The following is a 21,373-nucleotide window of genomic DNA, read 5'->3' on the forward strand; positions in this document are numbered from 1 at the left end:
CCGTAAAAAGATCCACCGATCATTTGGTAACGAAAGCATTTTCGGAGTGAATAAAGTTAATAATGGTTTATTGGCAGCGGTATCCGCAGAGTTACTGGGTACCGGCTAAACAGTCATGGGTCCATCTTTTGTACCTTTAGTACGCATCTTTCACTTGGTAAAACAAAGAGTATACCTTAAAAAAATAATTTAAAAGTTACATAATAGGACCTTAAGGACTTACTACTATAAAAAGCACCACACTGGCTCTTGACGGTACCATTCCGGCGACAAAGAGAGGGACAAGTTCGGTATCTTGACTGGCTTGGTCTGAAAAGACTACGAGATGGAGAGTGACATCATCTCGGAGCCCCAGTGTTTTGTTTGACGGTAACAGGAGAACGGCCGTGCTCTTATTCTGCTTGCTAAGCTGGTAAACCGACACGTCCTCATCAAGGCCAGGTGGGTTTCTAGACAGCCGGCCAATGGCAAGGGTACTCAGATGGACCTCCGTTACTCGATGTACAACAGAATCACATAGGCATTTATGTATATGAGCGCAAAGTGATATGAAGGGATAAAGGGATAAAGAAAGGACGGACGGATGGGAAGAGAGCCATGGACGAAAGCAGATGGACAGGATTAGGGGATTAGGAATGAGCAAAAGATGTCAATCCCAACCCCACACCTGACAACAGAATAAATGTGTCAATACTGGTTAACGATAACAAACAAGCGACGGTATACTATAAGGGGGCCAGGCACTTTTCAGGAGTAACCGCTAGAACATTTCACAACTTGTTTACATGCTTCTGGATGAAACTAGGCTCTTTTGCAAGAAGTCTCAGGATCACCTGCTGCTGCATCCAAGAGTGAGTGGCACGGGCAAGTGTTGGCACGACCGGCTATCACGTTCTGCTGGCTCCACAGGCCATGCGGCACCTAGATCGGTTTCAATGCAGTGGAGATGAGGAAGGAGGGGTGGCGAGTGTAGGAGGTGGAGGCTTGCTAAAGGTGGGGGCTGCTGCCTGACATGCAGAGAAGGATTCACAGAAAGGAGAACCTTGGAAGGGGATTCAGGCTGAACTGGTCTGACAGCTCGTCCTTCTAATCTCAACACTTTATCTCTCCTTCTGTTTAATACCATCTCCCCTCTTCTCCCGCTTTTGGTACGTTCTCGTCAGGGGTAAGCGACAGGATGCATTTCTTCTGAAGAGACACAACATGACACAATTGTTGCTTTGTTCGTAGATAACAGAGTAGATGCTAGCCTATCGCTCCTTTTCACCGAGAGGATAAATCATTCTTCCTGTGCCTTGCTAAAAAACAAACAAACAAACAAACAAACAAAAAAAAACTATAGTTTTCATAAAATCTAAAAAAAAAAAAAAAAAAAGAGGGCAGGTTGTAATAAGAAAGAAGCGTTTCGAGATCTATAATAAACATATTATTTCAAACACTTTTCGGATGACTTTGTGCGAAATATAGGGCGAGTTTCTTTAGGTTAGCATTTTTGTTGACATTTTTCTGGCCGTGAAATAGGCTCTACCCCAACCAAAAACATAGCTGCACACACCCACACTGCAATCTGCCCCCTTTTCCTGCAAAGTAACGCACAAAGCATGTAAAGTTTCGAAAGAGTTGCTGGGGAAACAAGAAGGCTTGTCCATTTTCTTCCCCCCTGCTGATGACACATCCCTGCTTCTCCGTTCCCCTTCATCCTTTCCTTTCCTCTCCTCTTGCATCTTGTGTTTCATCACTTTGAGTGGTCTTCCTGTCATTTCCTACACGTCACAGCCTCCTGAACGAGCAGCACTGAACCCCTCACCGAGTAAAACGTGTGACCCAGTGTTCCGAACGCCTCGACTACACGGACGCGCCGTGGGCCGACTGCGCTGCTGCATTGATCGGAGTTCGCGGACGCGTAGAACCGCGGTTCACGGGAATACACTGAACTCATTTAGAACTGACTGGGTACTTCGCAAGGGAGAAAGAGAAGCAGAAAAAGAGAGAAGGAAACAAACCCAAATAGAGAAGCGAGAAGCAAGAGAGCGAGTGAATACGAGCTGGTGTGTTTGCATACTGGGTGGACCATCCCTAAGGGGTTAACAGAGAACAGCAGGGGAGAGGAGGTGGAGGAGGAATGAGAGAGAACGAGAGACGGGAGGGGGAGCCAAGCGAAGAGAAGCGGCACTCAGCTGTCATTTCTAACAGGTGGCCTTGACGTGACCTTTGGCTTTCTATTGCATACGGTATACATGTCAGCTCAGGCAGTATTGCCAGGAGCTCCAGGTTAAAGGGAAGGGGGGGTGGATAGGTGGGTGTGGTCTTCTATCGCTGAGAATGACAGTCAGCATCCTTCATCTTTTGAGTATCGGCCTAGCAGAAGGATAAGTGTCTATTAATCGGCTTAAATTGTCTTCTCTCTCTGAGCAGAGACAACCGCAACCCGACTGAGCGGCACACCTGATTCTCTCTCTTTCACACACACACCCACACAGAGACGCTGAAGTGGCGGCTTTCGCACAGCTGCCGTCGTGTACAGAACCTCACGTTGCACCATAACGGCTGCTGAACTCCTACCCATTTCCAGCACTGTGCATTCCAGGCTATTTAAAAACACAGGCCCGGTGCACACTTACCCCAGCATACACTTCTGATCATTATTTTATTGTTATTACCCTGAGATCTCTCCCTCTCTCGGTCTCTCTTCATGAACACAGATCATGCTAGCAAAACACAAAGTGGCGCCTGAGCGTTCGTTTATATACACGTGTGCAACACAGGGCCACGATTTCAGTGACAGAGACAAGTGCCAAACCGACAACTTATTAGGTACGTTACGGTAACGCGTCAAATCCAAACGATTCCACACGCCGAGTCCGACGTTTCTTCAGTTCAGTTCAGTCCAGTAACTCGCAACCAGTATAATCAGCTCCCATTTACAGCTAGCAGCACAAAAAACAACAACTTATAACCATCGCTTCATGTTTTCCGGTCATATACGACCTCTCATTAAAGTTGTATAGACACACTGTGAGGGGAAAATAAAAAAAAGCTTGTAAGGAAGAAGCAGAGATCGTTGTGGTGAGTGTACGTAGCACGTACAGTTAGCGCTCTTTGCTAATCTGCCAAGAAAGCACGTACAAAGCCTAGCATACATTTTAAAGCAAAGTGTATAGTGGGTTGCGCAGTGGCTCACCATACTGTTACTGTTTTTCATTAGGGAAAAGAAAGAAAGAAAGAAAAAAAGCCCACACACTAACAAGTGACAAGAGTCTCACTCTTTACAAGCCCACAAGAGAAGAACACTACGATTTGCTGCTTGCTAGCGCGAATGCAGGGTAAAGCTGAGGTACAGCATCACAGCCAGCCACTGTCTCGGGCTGAGAAAGTTTGTCTAGCAGTTGTGAGGGTGTGTGTCTTCCACTCATCTGCGCACACACACACACACACTCTCTCTCACAGTCTGTATTTCTGTCTGTCACTCCTATTTCACTTCTCGCTCCCTTCCCCCACCTCTCAATCTCACTGTTTATCTTTAACTTCTGAGGTAAACCTTCCGTCATTCCCATTTAGCAACCATACACACAGCATCGATATATTTCTGACTCTCCGTATACAAATACAGACAGACTTCGGATTCGTGACTGAAAGTCACTCGAGGGGGGGGGGGGGGGGGGGGGCATGTTTAAGGGGCTATAAGAATAATTATTAAACTGTCCTGTAAATCAAGTGAGCTACCAGATGAAGATAATTAGAAACTAAACAAGGGCGTCTGCTGCACATCATCTAGAGCGTCTACGTCAATGCACCGGTAAACTTCGAATCGTGTTTTGAAGAATATTATTCGTCTGTGTGGGTTTCCTCCGCGTTCCTGTTTGCAGATGAACTGATGACTCTTAATTGTCTTTAGGTGTGAACGAGTGTTTGAACACGCGCGTGTGAATCGACTGGATCTCATCCAGGATGTGTTCCCGCATCACGCCCAGTGCTCCTGGAATAGATCCACTACAACCGTGACCAAGATCTTACTGAAGATGAATCAACGATGGATCGTTTCCATGCCCTTGGAACAATCATGATCACATCGATTAATTATCGGAGGACGACATGGCAACTGGAACCTTTTAGCCACGGAACTTAGCGTGCTAAGCTTGCTAGCTAACTTAACTAGCTAAAAATCACATGTGTTCTGCTATATTTTGACACGCTGACTACTTTTAAATGCTGATAAACTGATAGTATAAGGTACTGAAATCCCTATTGTGTATACTTGGGACAAAAACAAAGGTACTGAATATTTTGATGAACAAAATATATATAAAATCACTGTCAATGTAATCAGGGCTTAAAAAATGTAAATCATACATGTGCAAACTAGTGCGTTAGCAGTTGACTAGCCGGCTAGCGACCGCACTTGGGATTGCGGCACTTCTAATTTGCATATCATGCATAATTCAAAGACTCGGGATAAAGATGTTTTTGGGTAAAGATTTTCCCCAAGCTATTTTAGTTTCTTGACAGGGTAAACAATTTATTTCACATATACAACTACACTTTTTTGGCAGGGCCCGCCCCCCCACCACACTAATATAGCAAAAACTTGAACACAACACAATACAGTGTGAAGAAAAGAATCCGACTCTCTCCTCTCGGCTCGGATCTGCAGCAGAGCCAGCTTTCAATCAAAGTACACGCCACGTCGCTGATCAGAAACTAACACAGAACCAAACAGTCCAATTCGATGAATCCAAAGAAGCTCCGCCTACTAGCCACTATCGGAGATGCTGTGTGACCGACTCAGCCAGGGTGATCAGGTGACTCTTCCTGGCGTATAGGAGTGTGTAACCGGCTAATGCCTGGAATGAGTGCGAGATCTTTAGCCCTCATGCACACTGTATAGAAACCCACATGAATCATACAGACACAGTCAGTTTTCTATTATAAGCGAGTGCTGTGTGTATAATAAAAAAAAAAAAAATTTTTTGGATCTTTCGGTGTAAACGTCAGCCATGTAGCCTCTCTGGTTTGCATTAGGAGTGGCTGATAATTCCCATCATTCCCTTACACTGTTATGTGAAGTAAAACGCAGCTCGTACAGGCGCTCATATCTCGGCAAGTCGGCGCACTGATAGACGGCAGCGACTTTCCACAGCCGCTCTGCGCGGCCAGAGTCCGGGGGAAATCTTTAAAGTTTCAAACATTCCTAATCTTGTGCACTTTGGCCTCTCGGGGCGTGCTGATGAGATTTAGAGCAACTCATTCAACACACACAGCTTCAGACAGCGAACACAGAGCTGGATTGTGATTGTGATTATTAGACGATGCAATAGCCGTGCTCAGTACTAGCCGAACAGCTCTACAAAAGAAAACCGAATGCGAGACTTTACACGCCATGGCATCCGGATAAAAAGAAATCTCCATCCGAATAGAAACGTCACTATAGTTCATTTAAAAGTGATTCAGTCAACGTTAGATCAAGCTGCATGACTCTTTTAACTGGTTAAACAGTAAATATCAGAACATCTCACTCTCCTCTCGTAGCTTTAGTGCTGTTTAGGGTACGTGTACATGTGTGCGTGCGCGCGTGTGTGTGTGTGCGTGCGTGCGTAGAAGCATGGCAGCGCTTGACCTCAAGCTCATGCACAGGGTTTACGCTATGCCAGGTCACAACGGGTCGAAGGGTGAAGAGGGTATTTGCAGTAACGGGCACTGATGCTACTTTTCACACCTACCAACCACACAAGTGTCCATAAATAAATTAGGGCTGACATACTTATTTAGCCTGTGGATAAATAATGAATATTAACGAGTGCATAATTTATACTTTTTTTTTTTTCTGTCACTGGTATTTAACCTGATTTTACACTTCTTAGGCAATCAAAGATTCAAGTAAATAGAAATGCTTTCTGCTCACTACAGAGGTCATAGTAATAGTCATAGAACTACGTCGCCGATAAAAAGTGCCAAATCTGAAATGGCTTTCTATGCACTATATATGCTCACTAGAGGAGTCATTACGACGCCATCATACAACTACGTAGTGTAAAACGTTTTTGTACCGACTCGAGAATACAGAAGTCATAAAATAAAAATCTATAACAAAAGTTTGGGCTAAATAAATAAATAAATAAATAGGGTGCCAAGACTTTTGCACAGTACTGTATGCTCACTACATAGCTGATTATAATGCTACTGCAGAACTACTGTATGTAGTGTACTCTAGTGTAGTGTAAAGGAATCTGTTCTATTTAAAAAAGTGGTACAAAAACAAAACAAAAACAAACAAAAAAAAGTATACTATAAACGACATCAAGTAGCACAAAGCTTTAGTTAAACAGTTTGGCAATCACGTATTAAACTATACTTAGCCGTTAACCCACATTCCACAATGTTATTTAACGAAAAGTTTAATAGATGTTGAACAGAGAAGTCCCCCCCCCCCCCCCCCCCCCCCCCCCCCATCAGCTGTAATATGGATTAAGTTTACGTCCCTAAAGATGGCAAATATAATGCTCAGCCTGTGGAAGTGTATTTTAGATCACCGAATGACACCAAAACAGGCCTAAATTCGCCGAAACCCAAACTAATACCGAGAATTTCTCTTGCCAGTGCAGACTAGCTGAGCGTGTCCTATGCCCTGTGATAAGGGAGTTAATATTTACTGCAACCCTGAGCTGAACTGGGCCAAAGAGATGGCAACAGTGAACTTTGCCTCGTTTCGGTTTTCTCCTCCTCCATCAAGAACATTCAATTCTTGTACAAGATGTTTTACGTTAAACAAATAAGCAAACAAAAAAAAGGCCAACCTAACTCAGATTAAAAAAAAAAGTGCAGACAACCCCTGCTTAAAACAACAGCAGATAAACTCCACAGTGACGTGGAGTAACTGCTCAAGTGGGCATCTGTGTCATCAGATCCACTCCAATTATTAGATCGAGTGTCATCCTTTCTGCTCAGATGCTGAGGAGGTAAAGAGAAATGTAGGACAACAAATGACTCAATGTGTTGCTCTGTGTGGTCACCCTGTGACCGAATGGCTCACACCTGCTTCCCATCATTCATTTCTTTCACATATCCACTTCTCAGATAAGAACGGGTCCAAAACGAAAACGTACAACTTTTTCCTATCTTTCGCTTTTGGATACTGATGCAACCAACAAAAGATGCCAACTAGGAAAGGATGCACAAGTCCCCGTTCTCCACCTGCACACGGACGCTCCTGTATCATGTTGCTAGAGACGGAAGCTATCTGCTTTTCACCTCGCTGTTCTTGGTCCATTGTCTACGTTGCCACGGGGCATTTAGAAAAAAGAAAAGAAAAGAAAAAAAAGCCTTCTAAAAGAGACGCTGAGCTCAGATGAACCCCTGGGGACGAGGGCTGTGTATTAGCATTCTTTGGCTAGCATGCTCGTTCGTTATCTCTAATTATATTGACCTCCTTGAAAAGAAGGTATAAGATTAAAGGAATACGTTGCTTCATGCTAAACCGGTCAGATTGTGTATACCAGCACTACATGCAGAAGTGTTCCGAGTTAGAGAAAAGCATGTACGCTAGTGCAAGCAGGCCTTCTGTGAAGTGGACGCGTCAAGAAATACCTAAATACAGGTGGAACGACATGCTTTTGACACGATCACACAAAGAGCAATGTAATGTTCAGCAGAAATGTTTGGTTCAGTAGAAATGTTCAGCAGAAATGTTTAGCAGAAATGTGTAGCTCAGCAGAAACGTTCAATAAAAATGAAACTGGAAAAAAAAAAAAAAGCTATGTAAGAGTAAGGAATATGAGGAGGACAGACAATTAATGCAGCTGGATCGGTGTGAATATGCAAATCCAAAAAATTTTAAAAACCACCGAATGTGACATAACTATAACTATAATCTAGAAGAACCAGGGCTGGATGATACCACAAAAGAATAATTAGATTGTGAAAAATTACACCACAATGCATTTCTGAGATATTGTTTTTTTTTTTTTTACTTTTAAATAACAATTATATACACATGTATACAACGTCTAAACAAAAAAAAAAAAAATCACCTCCTTATATAATCTAAAAAGTATTAAACTTGTATTTTGAATGGCTTATTTTTTTTTGCTGGTAGCTTGTTAGCAAAGCTACGTATCCTGATGCACCTCGTTTACCATATAAAATTCTGCATGGCAACATGGCGATTTTTATTAGATCCCTCACCCCTACTTGGAACATCTCTAGAGCTTTACCATCATTAAAAACAGCCAGAATGTATGAATTTACATAGATATGCAACTGGAAATGCCACCTCATGTCTAGCTAGCTGGCTATTTAGCTGACAGAAAATTAGCCTCGTCACTGGATCACAGTCTTGTTATTTTCTCTAAAGATTGTATTTAACATTCCCCAAACCCTTTCAAAACATACCATAGCAACTATCATTTTATCACTAAAATGACCTGTGTTAGCTAGCAGGCAAGTTTGCTGCTAGGAAACTAGCTTGTTTTTGTCACTACCTGGATTTCAGTGTCTGTCTTGGAATATGAAAAAGCTAATTAGACACATTTATTTTAACAGTAGCCAAATTCATTCTAACGGATCAAAATGTAGCACAACGGCCACGGTGTTGTTCTTCACTACCCTCAGCTAAGTTAGCTATCTGACTAGCTAACCTCTAGTAGCTTGCTGTGTTTGGGATTTCACTATCTGAGTTTTGATTGGCCTCATCATGTTCTCAGGGATTTACGTCACAGTAGACAAATCTGTCCGAACAAAGTATAATCACATTTGTGCTCTGCACCAACAATAGCTAAATTACCTAGCCAAACAGCTAAGAGAGCATGTTCTGTGGATCATTTAGTATTTTTTAAAATAAGAGACGGTATACATTTTCAAGCATGTATTTCCCTCAAACGTACCGAAGTACTCACTGTTCTGAATAGAAACCACGCGAGTTTAGCAAATCTAGTGACACAATTTTGTTCTGCAATAACATTAGCTAGCGAGCTAGTTGCTAAGGATGCAGGTTCTGTCGTTAGATGTTTCCAGAGATCACATCGTCCTTCAGTATTCTACATAGCAGACACTACATACAGAACGTTCGAGCTTATCGATTTGTTTTGAACAGTAACGTGAGTTTAGGAATTATAGTATAAATCACATTTTTCACATGTTTCTGTCTGTTGCATAACATTCACGCTAATTAGGGTTTCCCCCCTCAAAATGACTGAGGTAATTACCATTTAGAATGAAACGAAGGTGAATTTAGCACATCGTGTATATGATAACAAATCTGAGCAAAAACAATCAAATTTCACCACCAGTCTACATTAAAATACACAGAAATTGGCGTCCAAGGCAAGTTAACCTTTTAAAATCTTGATTTTTAAGTGCAGGGCTAATTTAACCATCAACCACTGAAGAAAAGTGGTCAAAGAAAATGGCCTTTATCTACCACTTTGACAACATTTGTGCTTAATGGATAATGTAGTATTTAAATTATTATGGTAATCAGTCTGGTGTTATACATTCTAAACTTTAAATTAGCAAGCAAGCAAGAAATTGGAGCTAAATACAAGCCTTTGAGTGTGGCGGCATTTTTTGAAAGAAATCTGAAATAATTGCGACAGTCTAATAGTAAAAGTCTGACGCGTTCTAATTGCACCATTGAAATGGAGGATGGCAGAGTCTTCGCTGGAAGCTGAGAGCCACAGCAGAGAAACATCTGTTTCCCATTGCCCATCTCACTCAGAGACTCAGGAGGATCTGGCCAAGCTTCTCTTCTCTCTTATATTTCTCCTCACCAAAAAAAAAAAAAAAAAACCCCAACCTGTGAATGATTCACTGTCCTATACTGTAGAGTTGATACAATGACGCAAGCTTATGGACATCTAAAATGCAACAGCGTCTCGAGGAGGAACTCTGCTTAACCCTGCAATATGACTATTTCCATGTCCATGACTCCACACTGAAAACGACTCCTCCACGCCCATCGGCACAACGAACATCACTGTCTCATCCAGCAATTACGAGCAAATGAGCCTCGTGACGAGACTGACGCATAACTTTGGTCATCAGCTTCTATTTTTGCTTTCCTCCACCACAAAATTGACAGGAGACCAGTGCTGAGCAGCAGGTGACCTGATGAAGAAGCGCCGTTTGCGCCTTTATATCTCGATTCGTCTTTTTTTTGTTTTGTTTTTTGTCACAAGCGAGCTAGTTGGAGGGCACGAAAGCAAAGTCTGCCGCCGCTTCAGGAGGAACAGGTTTTGTGGAGTTGCCGCAGGCCTTCCATCCTCCCCCTCAGTCTCCCTCGTTTCTCCTTTCTCACTCACTCTACTCCTCACTAATCCTAGAAGCATGCTTAAACAATCGTCAAAATGCGTAGCTGATGACTAATTGTTATTAACGCAACCATTTAGTTTCAAGTGGAAAACACCTGTGACTTCTCAGGTCAGGGCTAGCACTTGTGATTTCATAGAAACTGGAAAATCCTGAATGTGATGCTGTAGGTACGATTATAAATAATGCTGATCAACTCGATCCTTTCGAGGACAAACCACAAGATCAGTAGTTAGCAGGGTGATGGTTGGTTGATGTGACAAAAATAATACGATATCTACGACACGATATATTGAACGTGATATATAGTGTTACATTAAAAACATTTTTTTTTTTGTGAGTTCGATGATACGGCTATGTAATGTCTACTGTCTGATAAAGTAGCACTGGAAAAGGAGGGAATAAATAAATAAAACAAATAAATCAGACCAAATAAAATGAAAAAAAAAATGGACTAATAATAATAATAATAATAATAATAATAATAATAATAATAATAATGCAATAAATAATAGCAGTGACGGACAGAAGAGAACAATAATAAAAATATTTTTTTAAAAATCGATAGTTAAAAAAAAGTCTAAAGTAAAAAAAACAGAGAAATAAAAAATATGCAAATAATGAAGAAAGAAAATAAAGAAAATCTAAAATGTTGAAAAAAAAAATAATATAAAAACACTATGCCAGAAAATGTAAGGCAAATAATAAAAGCTAGTGACAATGTTTTTAGCTGTTATTTATTTATTTATTTATTATGAAAGAAGCCTGATAAATATTTGCTGGATTCAGATCTTCGGTGATGCTTCGCTACTTTTAATAAAATCGAAGAAATAAAATGATATCAGTACATTTCAATATCGGTACAAAATTTGAATCAAATCAACTGCTTCCACAGAATTATTGTTCTAAAAACAATAAAACAAAAACGTTCTGCACTACCCGGTATATATTGTATTGTAACAATTTCTCAAAAATATCCGATAGCCCAGCCCTAATTCTTTGCATAAAATTTTCTTCTCTGCATTTCTAAAAAAAACATATGCTCGTTGAGTAAAAAAGTCTTAAAGAGTCAGCAGCAAGGCAACAGGAAATGATGCGTTTCCATCATCTACAGAGAAGCAACAACATCTATCTTACATCAAAATCTATACATCAATTCTCCTCCGTCTCATCGCCCTTCGTCGTTTCTTTATTAGTAAACCTAATCTTTTCCGAGATCATCATCCATAAATGAAGAAAAACATAAAAAATCCAGTCCGATCAAAATCCCACTATTTCTTACACTATTAAATAAACTACCACTAGCTAACTGTGATAGACGAGTCTTCAACATCCTCAATCTGTGCTCGAGACCTAGAAGCCATCACAGATCCACACATGGAGAGTTGCTGCCAGCTGACAAAACCGTTTAGTCAGCAGCCGAGCTCGGGCGAGAGGGAGGAGGAGGAGGAGGAGAGCGAGAGAGAGAGAGCACGAGGGAGGCCCCACGAAGCTCACAGGAAAACGACTGCTTTTTGCAACTTCCCGAAAATGATTCTGGAGTGCAATTTTTATTCATCCTGGAGCAACCTAATCATCCCAAATAGATCCTCCCAACCTTCTTGTTATGACAAGCTGCAAACACAATACCAGTGAAGAAGAAACTTTTCAGTCTAGCTAACAAGTAATCTGATGTTAACAACTTAAAAAAAAATTATATATATATATATATATATATATATATATATATATATATATATATATATCGATGAATGACGCCCTTCGTCTGGAGTGGTGACGGTGCAAGTCAAGTTTATGGTTGCCAGATTGGATGCACTGGAGAATTGTGCCTAATCTGGTAACATTAAAAATAGCAGCAATGGAAAGAACACCATTTTTAACCACGTCTTATTTTGGTTCAAATGAAATACGAAGTGGTGTACGTCGATATTTGGTTACAGCCCAAACCTGAAGGTGTTGCACAGTCAGTACATACATCAGCAATTTGTCAACAACTCCTAATTTTATAGTGTACTACGCACTATATCCACGTATAGTTACATTTAAGGTTGTGAAACATCCCCAAAACAAGTTAGTTCCTCTTATCACTTATGGTATAGCAGTTATAAATAGTTATTCACACCCCAGCCTGTCCTTTGTTCTTAAGAAATCCATCTTGTCAACGACTGTTCGCCGTTCAAGATCCCAGGTTCCGAGAGTCAGAATCGTTGATTTACAAGCACTGAAAGTGTGTAGTGTTTGATCTTGACCAAATCTTGTAGGGAAATCTTTTTAAACGAGATGTTTGATCTCTGCTGTGGGATTTCTCCCAAACACGGTGAACGCGAAACGTTCAGTATTTGAAGTAGAACCTTATGCTACGTTCTTGATGCCTTCTAAGCGGTAATTTCCAAGCTGTAATTTTCCATTTTGTCATGACAGAAAGCCAATCCCGCTACGGACTCGTTTACACCGTTCACGGCCATGTTGATTCACCGTTCCTCCGTAAGCGTGGAAGGAACTGGTAGTTGAGAAGACTATCCCCAAGTTGACGAGTTGAAATTACAAGTTGAGGGGGTGTTTTCTTTGGTTTTTTACAGGTTGTAGGTGGAGAAAAACCAAGCTGCAACTGCACCTTGAACGCAGCGCTACCGATGCTCACAGACAGAGTACGGTTTCAGAAACAGATTACTGTAACCATCATGTTTTCTACTTCCTTCATTTACACACACAGCTTCATTTCCTGTTATCCTTCTCCCATCTTACTGAATCTGACTCAACTGATTCTGCTCTCCGGTATTGTCTTTCCCCAAACGTCGAGACCTCACAATTCATACAGCTAAGTGTTTCTTAGGGTTTGCATTTTTGCATCCAACGTCGCTTGTACACTCGAATACGTTTGTAATAGTGAAACATACTACCACCTTATAGTAAGCATGCAATGAGTTTTAGGAGAACAGCCCATCTCCTAGACACAGGTAGAGTAAATCAGTCTACACCCCAGCACCTAACCAGCTCTCCAATACTCTATGAGGCCAAGGGAACATAATCTTATCTAAAATAGATGGGTTAAAAATAGCACAGGAGTGAAACAGGATGCCCACCTCTCCGCTGAACGAGTGATCACCCATCACTAGCAGGGACATAACCAACCGGTCTCTACCTCTCCATCCAGTCCTGTGTCGAAACTTCCTCTAGCAGGAACAAAAGTGTGCAAATGTGTTTGTAATCATAGTGGATATACTCGCTTATACTTTCCCCACTTAGAACGCTTACGGTCAGTGTAACCGGGAAATCGTCAGTTATTTGTTATCGTGATTAGTAGCTTCGGTGAGACTGATACACTGTAGAAAGTACAATACAGTGACAGAATATCGATACCGTGTTAAATTATCAATACACTTTCCTCAGATATTATGAGTATTGTCAGTAAATGTTGAATAAAAGTATAATTGAGTAGAATTACATTTAAATAAAAAAAAAAGCAACAGTATTTTGTTAGCAAATAGAATTTTAGAAATCGTAGAAATATCTCGCAAGTATCGTGATATGATATTTTTGTCACATCGCCCGTCTCAATAAAACTTCGCATAAAAAAACAGCCATTTAAAAAAAAAAATGATTATTCAAAAAGCACCTAAATATTTTATTGCAAGCTGGAATTTGAGTGTTTGGGGATTTTTGGATGAATTGCAGCCTCCATGCACATCCAAGAAGCACAAATTGTTCTGGTCTGAGGGGAAAAAAAAACCAACAAAAAAACAAAGGCCAATTTTTTAATCCAGATCACATCGAGGGTTTAGGAGTGAGTTTTTTTTTTTTTTTTTTTTAAATAAAGTGCTGCTATTTGATTCACAGGATTAATATTTGATGGGTAAAAAAAGTAAAAACAAACAAACAAACAAACAAAAAAAAAACCACAAGTATAAATAAGAAGTAGTAAATAAATCTAAAAACAAAACCGCTTTATATCAAACCGGACAGCTGAATAACCTCCAGATTTGTTGTGAAAAGTATTCACACCCTCTACCAATTAATAATTACTTCGCCTTCATGGGTCACTTAGTATTACACTTTGTCCATCTGTGTAGAAAAGATGAGATACTTTTATTTATTTTTAAACGACGGTTTTGCCTGACTATGGTTTACTACGTTATAAGAATTGCCAGACTTTTGTAGTTTGTTACTTCTACATAGATAAAAGTGACTGAAATTCACTGGGACACTTTTACGGTTTCGCTATTCGCCGAGTCCCATCCAATAACTTGTTCTCTCCCATGTCTTTTGCGTTTCCTCCGAGACACAGAACGTGAGCCACTGCGTCGCAGGAAATGCTAACTTCCACCTCTGTTTGGTTAGTATCACTCGAAGAGAGTGACGAGAGAAAGTGATGCCATTCGACCCAGCCAGAACGCATGGGCAACTCTGCTGTCTTAAAATGGCAGTCACATGACCGTGGCATTTATTATTATTATTATTATTATTATTATTATTATTATTATTATTATTATTAAGTCGAATGCTTTTCTCGAGAGAATTAGCATAGTGGCACAACAAACGGTTTTCCATATACAAACTTTACAAGCAGGATTTTCAAAACAAATCCTGTACACAGGTAAGAATTATCCGGATAACTGGAATGTCCTCGTAAACAGTCGGTTCTGATTCGGTTTTAATCCGGACCACATTTCAACCGGGGGAAAAAACTTTCAGTTCAGGCTGGAATTGTAATGCGCCGAAGCCTGTGATTCTTTACCAAGCCTGTAAATACAATACTCTCGGCACTTATTCCTAACTCTATCGTACTCCGTTCGTTCTTTCTTTCTTTCTAATCCATGTATAATTTCTCTTCTTGTTATTCAATAAGCGGAACGTAGCATGACCGGGAACTCCACACTGAATCTTGTACGTGTACAATGTACAATGACAATATGACGGACGGTACTACAAAACTGAATCGGAAATCCGTTCTGGATGACTCGAGCTCCATTATGTCTGGAGTCAATGTTTTCAATCCATTCGAAACACGCAGAGCTTCTATAGTCAGGCACGGTGGTGGAAGGATAATTACAGAAGTATACGAGCTTCGGAACGGTGACCGTCGACGACCCACCGGCACCGAAGGAGGTGTTCTGGACGACGGCACGAAATCGAGGATGAACAAACAATGCCTCGAAACATACTCGGAATTTTTTTTGCGTCGGAGCTCTAAAATGGCGTACACTCTGAGATGCTGAGGCAGGCCACGCAGCGTGAACATGCATGCTTCAAACTGCCAAGATTCCTCTCGTGTCTCAGATCGAGACTTATCAATGACGCTACAGGAAACATTCTGGACAAAAGGAGCAACAGCTGCGTGGTTCCTCAATTAAAGGTGGAGCTGTATTTTGGAAAAGAAAAAAAAATCACAGCATCTTTTATTTATTTATTTATTACCAGTTACACATCATATGAAATGCCTCATAATACTGACGCAGCCCTGATTTTCACCTCCGAATTAAGTCTGAATTTTTAGTACTTGACTAACCTGTTGTGGTGTGATGTGGCCCGGTACGGAGCGGCGTTACCGTTACCACCACAAAGTCGATTCTTTTCCAATAACATCATGTCCTGAAGTGGTTTATTCCTCGTTTATACCGCAGCGATTTTTCCAACTTAAAGAATGACACGTCACACCTGTAATGTTGTCGAACGTCTGCGAGATTTGTTCAGGAAGTTGGTTCCTGTTATCACTTACGTTACAGCCGCTGTAAACCGTTGTTCACTCACCGGCCTCTTTTTTTAAACCCCTACAACTATGAATACACTAAATCACTAAAGCAAGAGCTTTCTGTGCACGCCGTCTCTAGCAGTCCGCTCAACCGCGCCATAAACAACACGCTCAAGACTCCTCCATCCACTGGTTTCACCCGTCAGACTTGTAATTATGCAAAACACGGTTCTTTATCCTTATCACCTCCACCATCAGGGGGTCGACGAGCCCGTAAGACTAGCAGGATGCCCGAAACTACATCGTATACACTATATCCTGCGCCATTTTAAGCCCCTGCAACAGGTTAGTGTTTGAACAATATGCTCCAGAAAGTACAAAATACTCATAATGCAGGTTGTGGTTTCTAGAGGATAATAAATAGAGCCTTATTTTAGATCCAAGGTGACCTTAGACTGGTTAGATCCATTTGAAAACCAAATTATTAAAGCTGCGAAGCCTGGGATTTTTTTCTTTTCTTTTTTTTTTTAAATAAAAGAACAGCAGGGTTAATGCCAGCAAGATGCTTTCATAGTGCAGATCCTGAAATCTGAAACTAATATTATGACTCGATACCGTTTAACGGAAACCCAGAAGTTTCAAATTCCATTTTTCGAACCCGTTAGCGTATCTAGAACATATGGTACAAACGGAATGCTGTTTCAGACAGTTTCATGCAACTCTCGTGGTCATGTACGGGTCATCGAAACGAATACGGACCCAATCGAGGTGATTAATCGACGTTAAGTCCTGTATTGAATAAAAAAAAAAAATTAAAAATACAGACCATGAATCCACGTTTAGAATGAACATCCGATCTTCAGTCGTGCGAATGATTTATATTACAGTTACGATGAAGTTTGTTTAACGCTTTCCTACATGACCCACGATGCCGTTCTACCTGCAGTCCGCGGTACGACTTTGCCTTCGCTTCATCTCTAGCTTAAAAGCGATGATGCGGCGGCACTTTAGTCGCACTTTATCCGGCTCTCTCGTCCTCCTCGTCTGTACACCAAAGCATCATGCTAATATCGTCGCGCCCGTCATCTCATCGAGTGCTTATTAGCCAGAGCTAAGGCTCCTCTATAACTCAGTGCAACTCCGTCGTGTATCGCATCGCATCGCATTGCATTCTGGGACCAACTTTTGAGTCCAATGTTCATGAACACTCTTCACTACGTTTAGGTTTTTAGAAAAGTTACCAACCAAATATGCGATCGCTACAAATATCACCCTGCGTCGTGACTGCGGGACAACTCCGACCAAGAACGACGATAATACTACAACGATATCAAATGAGCACCATGAGCGTCAACGCATAACATAGCACTGAAATATATTTCAAGGGTGAGGTTAAGTGTGGAGTTTTCCTTTAAACACTCAACTAGGGACATCTGATTGATGGGTTAATGTGTGTGTGTGTGTGTGTGTGTGTGTGTGTGTGTGTGTTACCTGTGTGTGGTGGTGGTGGTAAAGAAAGCTGAACAGATAGGGGTGTGAGTCAGTATTGGATGGCGGTGCATCTGCAGGCCTCCGCTAGTGTAGAATTTCGTGACGGAATGTGAAAGTGTCAACGGGAGGCTCATGCGGATGTGCACTTTTCTGCCTCTCCAAAGAGGAACCACGACAGGCGGACGACAAGGAGGAGGGCGCATAGCTCACCCATCGGAGGAACTTCAAGGAGAAGCCAAACAACTAAATAAAAACAAACAAACAAACAAACAAACAAACAAACTCGGAAACAATGTCTAAACTTGCCTACGTGGTCTGACGTGAAAGGATTCGCAATAATGCCTTCTCTCTTTTCTAAACTTCTCCTCCTCTGCGAAAAAAGACAAAACGAAAACAAACAAACAACAACTTCCTCTTTCAAGCTGAACACGTTCCCAAGATCATAAACTCCATCAGCCTGGGAGTGGAGTGACTGGAGCTTATAAATATAACTCATGATGTATCCACACATCCACGCGACAAACCGAAAAGCGGGTACATGAAAGGAAGGAACAAACAAACAAACAAACAAACAGAGCAGCAAAGAGAGAGAGAGAGAGAGAGAGAGAGAGAGAGAGAGAAATAATCAGCCGAGTTAAACGTCCTGGCAAGGTCAAACCGTGTAGGGAAACGTGTAGATACACCCCCCCCCCCCCTCCTCCTCCTCCTCACCCCCCCACGCGTCCGCTCCGACCAAAGTCCGGAGATGTAACTCAGATGCTCGACGGATCATTAACTTTTAACGTCAAATAAAGCACAAGCCAAAGAAAGTCGCTCACAAAACCATCCGAGAGCTGGATTTCCGTGTAGAGTCGCCCAGGTAAGGCGAGTTCCAGCCAGGTACAGCTGGGCTTAAACGCCCGATCGCATTCCTACACGCTTTCGGAGGAGAGAGTGAAAGCAGGAAGAGAAGGAAGAGAGAGAGAGAGAGAGAAAAAAAACACACACACGCGCACACACTCCGAACATCATCCCCTCTCTCTCTCTCTCGCTCTCTTTTCCCTTTACAAACCTTTTAAAATCCTCTTTAGGCTTAAAAAGTTCACATGCGCAAACGCAAGCACGAGGCGTCGAGATGAGAAAGAAAGAAGGAGAAAGGAAAAGAAAAAAAAAAGTTGGTTCAAAGTTGTTTTTTAAAAAAAAAAAAAAAAAAAAAAAAAAAAAAAAGACTTACGGCGGAGTAGCTCCGGGCCGGCCAGCCTGCTACACTCAGTGATGATGGTGAAAAGCAGATGATGGACTTTGGAGAGAGAGAGAGAGAGAGAGAGAGAACGAAAGGGGGGAGAAGAGAGAGAGAGAGAGAGAGAGAGAGAGAGAGAAAACCTCCCACTGCAAACTCGTTCCGGAGAGGAGCGCCCAAAATGGCGTTTTTAGAGGATGTGCAAAGTTCGTCGACTAACCCCGGCGCAGTGCTTTCCTCCCAAAACGCTCAAAAGAAAGAAATCCGTCGACGTTCCTCACGAAGACGAAGTAGAAAAGTGACTTTTTTGGTGTGTTTTATTCCCCCCCCAGTCCTCCACACGCGTTCCGAAGCAGCGCTGCTCCCTAAAGCTGATAAGCAGCTGCATCACGTGTTGCTCGTGCAGTCTCCAAGGGGACGGTGCTGGGGAGGCTGCGAGCATCTCTACGGAAGGGGGGGGGTGCCAAAGTTACACCCCACCACCCCACCCTTTTACATCACACCCATGATGCTTTTTAAATATATATATATATATATATTTATTTAAAAAAAAAAAAAAAAAAGTTTAAGTTGCATATATACTTTCACACAGTCTTCTGAAAATGCAACAAGTCCTCAAGCACACAGGAACAAAGATACAAAAGTTCAAACCTAAAAGCTTTATTATCAACCCATGTCAGTCTGCCTGGTACATAATCATTTTCTCAGGGTATTGGTTTAGGAGGAAGTTAAAAGTTTTTACCCTGCCCCGCCCACACAATCTGTTACTGGTGAGCCCCGAGAGTGTATCCTGGGTCCTTTGTTTGTTTCAATATATAAGATATTACTAATCTGTGTCTGTAATCTCAGTCTGCTTCATTTTCAATTGACAGATATTCATTTATTCATCTGTTTTTGGACGGGTGCCAACCCATGGCAGGAACATGAACAATCGCACACCTATTCGCACACGACGGACAATTTGGAAATGCCAATCAGAATACAATGCGTGTCTTTGGACTGGCGGAGGAAACCGGAGTACACAGAGGAAACCTGTGAAGCACGGGAAGAACATCCAAGTGGAGACAGGGTTCGAACCCCCGACCCCGGGGTATGAGGAAAACGTGCTAACCACTTATCCGAATTCATTCGATCGTTCATTCGTTTTCAGTAACAGTGTGAGGGTCGTGGTGGATCCAGCGCCTATTCCAAGAACAATGGCTGCCCTGTATACAAAGCTCCTCATAGTTTATTTCTACTGCAAGTTCTATGGATGTTCATAGTCGTTATGAAGAATTGCATCTACATTCCTTGCATCAATATGCTGTTCATTCTACAATGAATTCATTCATCTGTAACGATCGCTTTATCCTCGATCCCGAGCCTATCCCAGGAAAGCTGGGCACGAGGAGGGAATACACTCTGGATGGGATGCTTGCCTATCACAGGGCACCATGCACACAGAGGCGCAATGTAGCATAGCCAATCCACCTTCTTCTATGTTTTCGCAGACGTGGCGGGAACCGGAGGAAACCCACGCGGACACAGAGAGAACATGCGCAATTCTGAACAAACAGTAACCCAAGCTTAGGATCGAACCTTGGACCCTGGAGCTGTAAAACAGTGTTACCCGCTGTACTGCCACAGTGCCACACTGTGCCAAATCCTTATTCACCAAATGTACAGAACGCAACGATATTCAGCACAAACGCACACAACGTACAGCCAACGGTACTTAGCATGCACTTTTACTTAGAGTACATAACTGTACAAAGCGAAGCGTGCAATCAACGAATGTATGGTTTAAAAAAAAAATTCAGAATTGTTGTAAATAAAAATAAATAAATAAATTGCATTGTAACTAAAAAAACAATCCTGAATAGCAGAATGGGGTAATATTACTGCATCATGGGATTATCGTGAGAGAATCATATTCGTATAATCTCCCTAGCAGCATATGTGAACATAACCGATATCGAACAGTCTGTTAGTCTTACCAAGATATTGTTTCCATCATCTCCATTTCCATTGTCCATCCATCCATCCATCCATCTTCTATACCACTTATCCTTTTCAGGGTCACGGGGAACCTGGATCCTATCCCAGGGAGCATCGGGCACAAGGCGGGGGCCAATCCATCGCAGGGCACAATCACATACACACTCACACACCCATTCATACACTACGGACACTTCGGACACGCCAATCAGCCTACCAAGCACTGGGGGAGGAAACCGGAGAACTCGGAGGAAACCCATGAAGCACGGGGAGAACATGCAAACTCCGCACACACAGGGCCACGGTGGGAATCGAACCATGACCCTGGAGGCGTGAGGCGAACGTGCTAACCACCATTTCCATTGTGTTGGAAACACTTACAAGTTCACAAAGGAGGGAAGAAGGGAGTCCAAAACTAACAAGAAGAGTTTTCATTGAAAACTCGCCAACCCAACAACCAGGTTCATGTCAAATTTGTTGTATAAGTGTATATTTTTGGTAGGCGACATGGTAGCATTGGTGCGTCACATCTCAACGGTTCAGTTCTAAGCTCTTGTTACTGTCTAAGCTTCTCCCTGTGATCATGTCCATGTCCCTGGTGAGTCTGGTTTCCTCTCACTTCCTGGTTTCCTCTCACTTCCTAAATTGCCCCTAGGTGTGAGTCTGTGTGATACCTTGCATTGAACTGCCATCCCATC

At 41.9% G+C, this 21,373-nt stretch overlaps 1 protein-coding gene and 1 long non-coding RNA gene across 5 annotated transcripts in view; one reads left to right on the top strand and one right to left on the bottom strand.

The window, feature by feature from the left end:
* rreb1b (ras responsive element binding protein 1b) overlaps positions 1-19,081 on the bottom strand; it is a 41,288-nt gene extending 22,207 nt beyond the window's left edge. The window contains exons 1-2 of one of the 4 annotated variants that reach the window (XM_017495650.3): positions 18,693-19,081; positions 17,480-17,722 (exon numbers count right to left, since the gene is read on the bottom strand). The gene's annotated coding sequence lies outside the window, so the exon portion shown is untranslated. Of the gene's footprint in view, positions 1-17,479; positions 17,723-18,297; positions 18,612-18,692 lie in introns of those variants that run through there. The other 3 variants (XM_017495651.3, XM_017495654.3, XM_017495653.3) reach the window with 3 other exon arrangements.
* LOC124629298 (uncharacterized) lies at positions 3,651-4,972 on the top strand. Its single transcript, XR_006984258.2, has 2 exons — positions 3,651-3,796; positions 3,896-4,972. It is a non-coding gene; the product is annotated as an uncharacterized LOC124629298 (long non-coding RNA).
* Positions 19,082-21,373: the final 2,292 nt, after the last annotated feature.

The sequence above is a fragment of the Ictalurus punctatus genome, chromosome 20 (genome assembly GCF_001660625.3).
Source record: "Ictalurus punctatus breed USDA103 chromosome 20, Coco_2.0, whole genome shotgun sequence".
NCBI classification, from domain to species: Eukaryota; Metazoa; Chordata; class Actinopteri; order Siluriformes; family Ictaluridae; genus Ictalurus; species Ictalurus punctatus.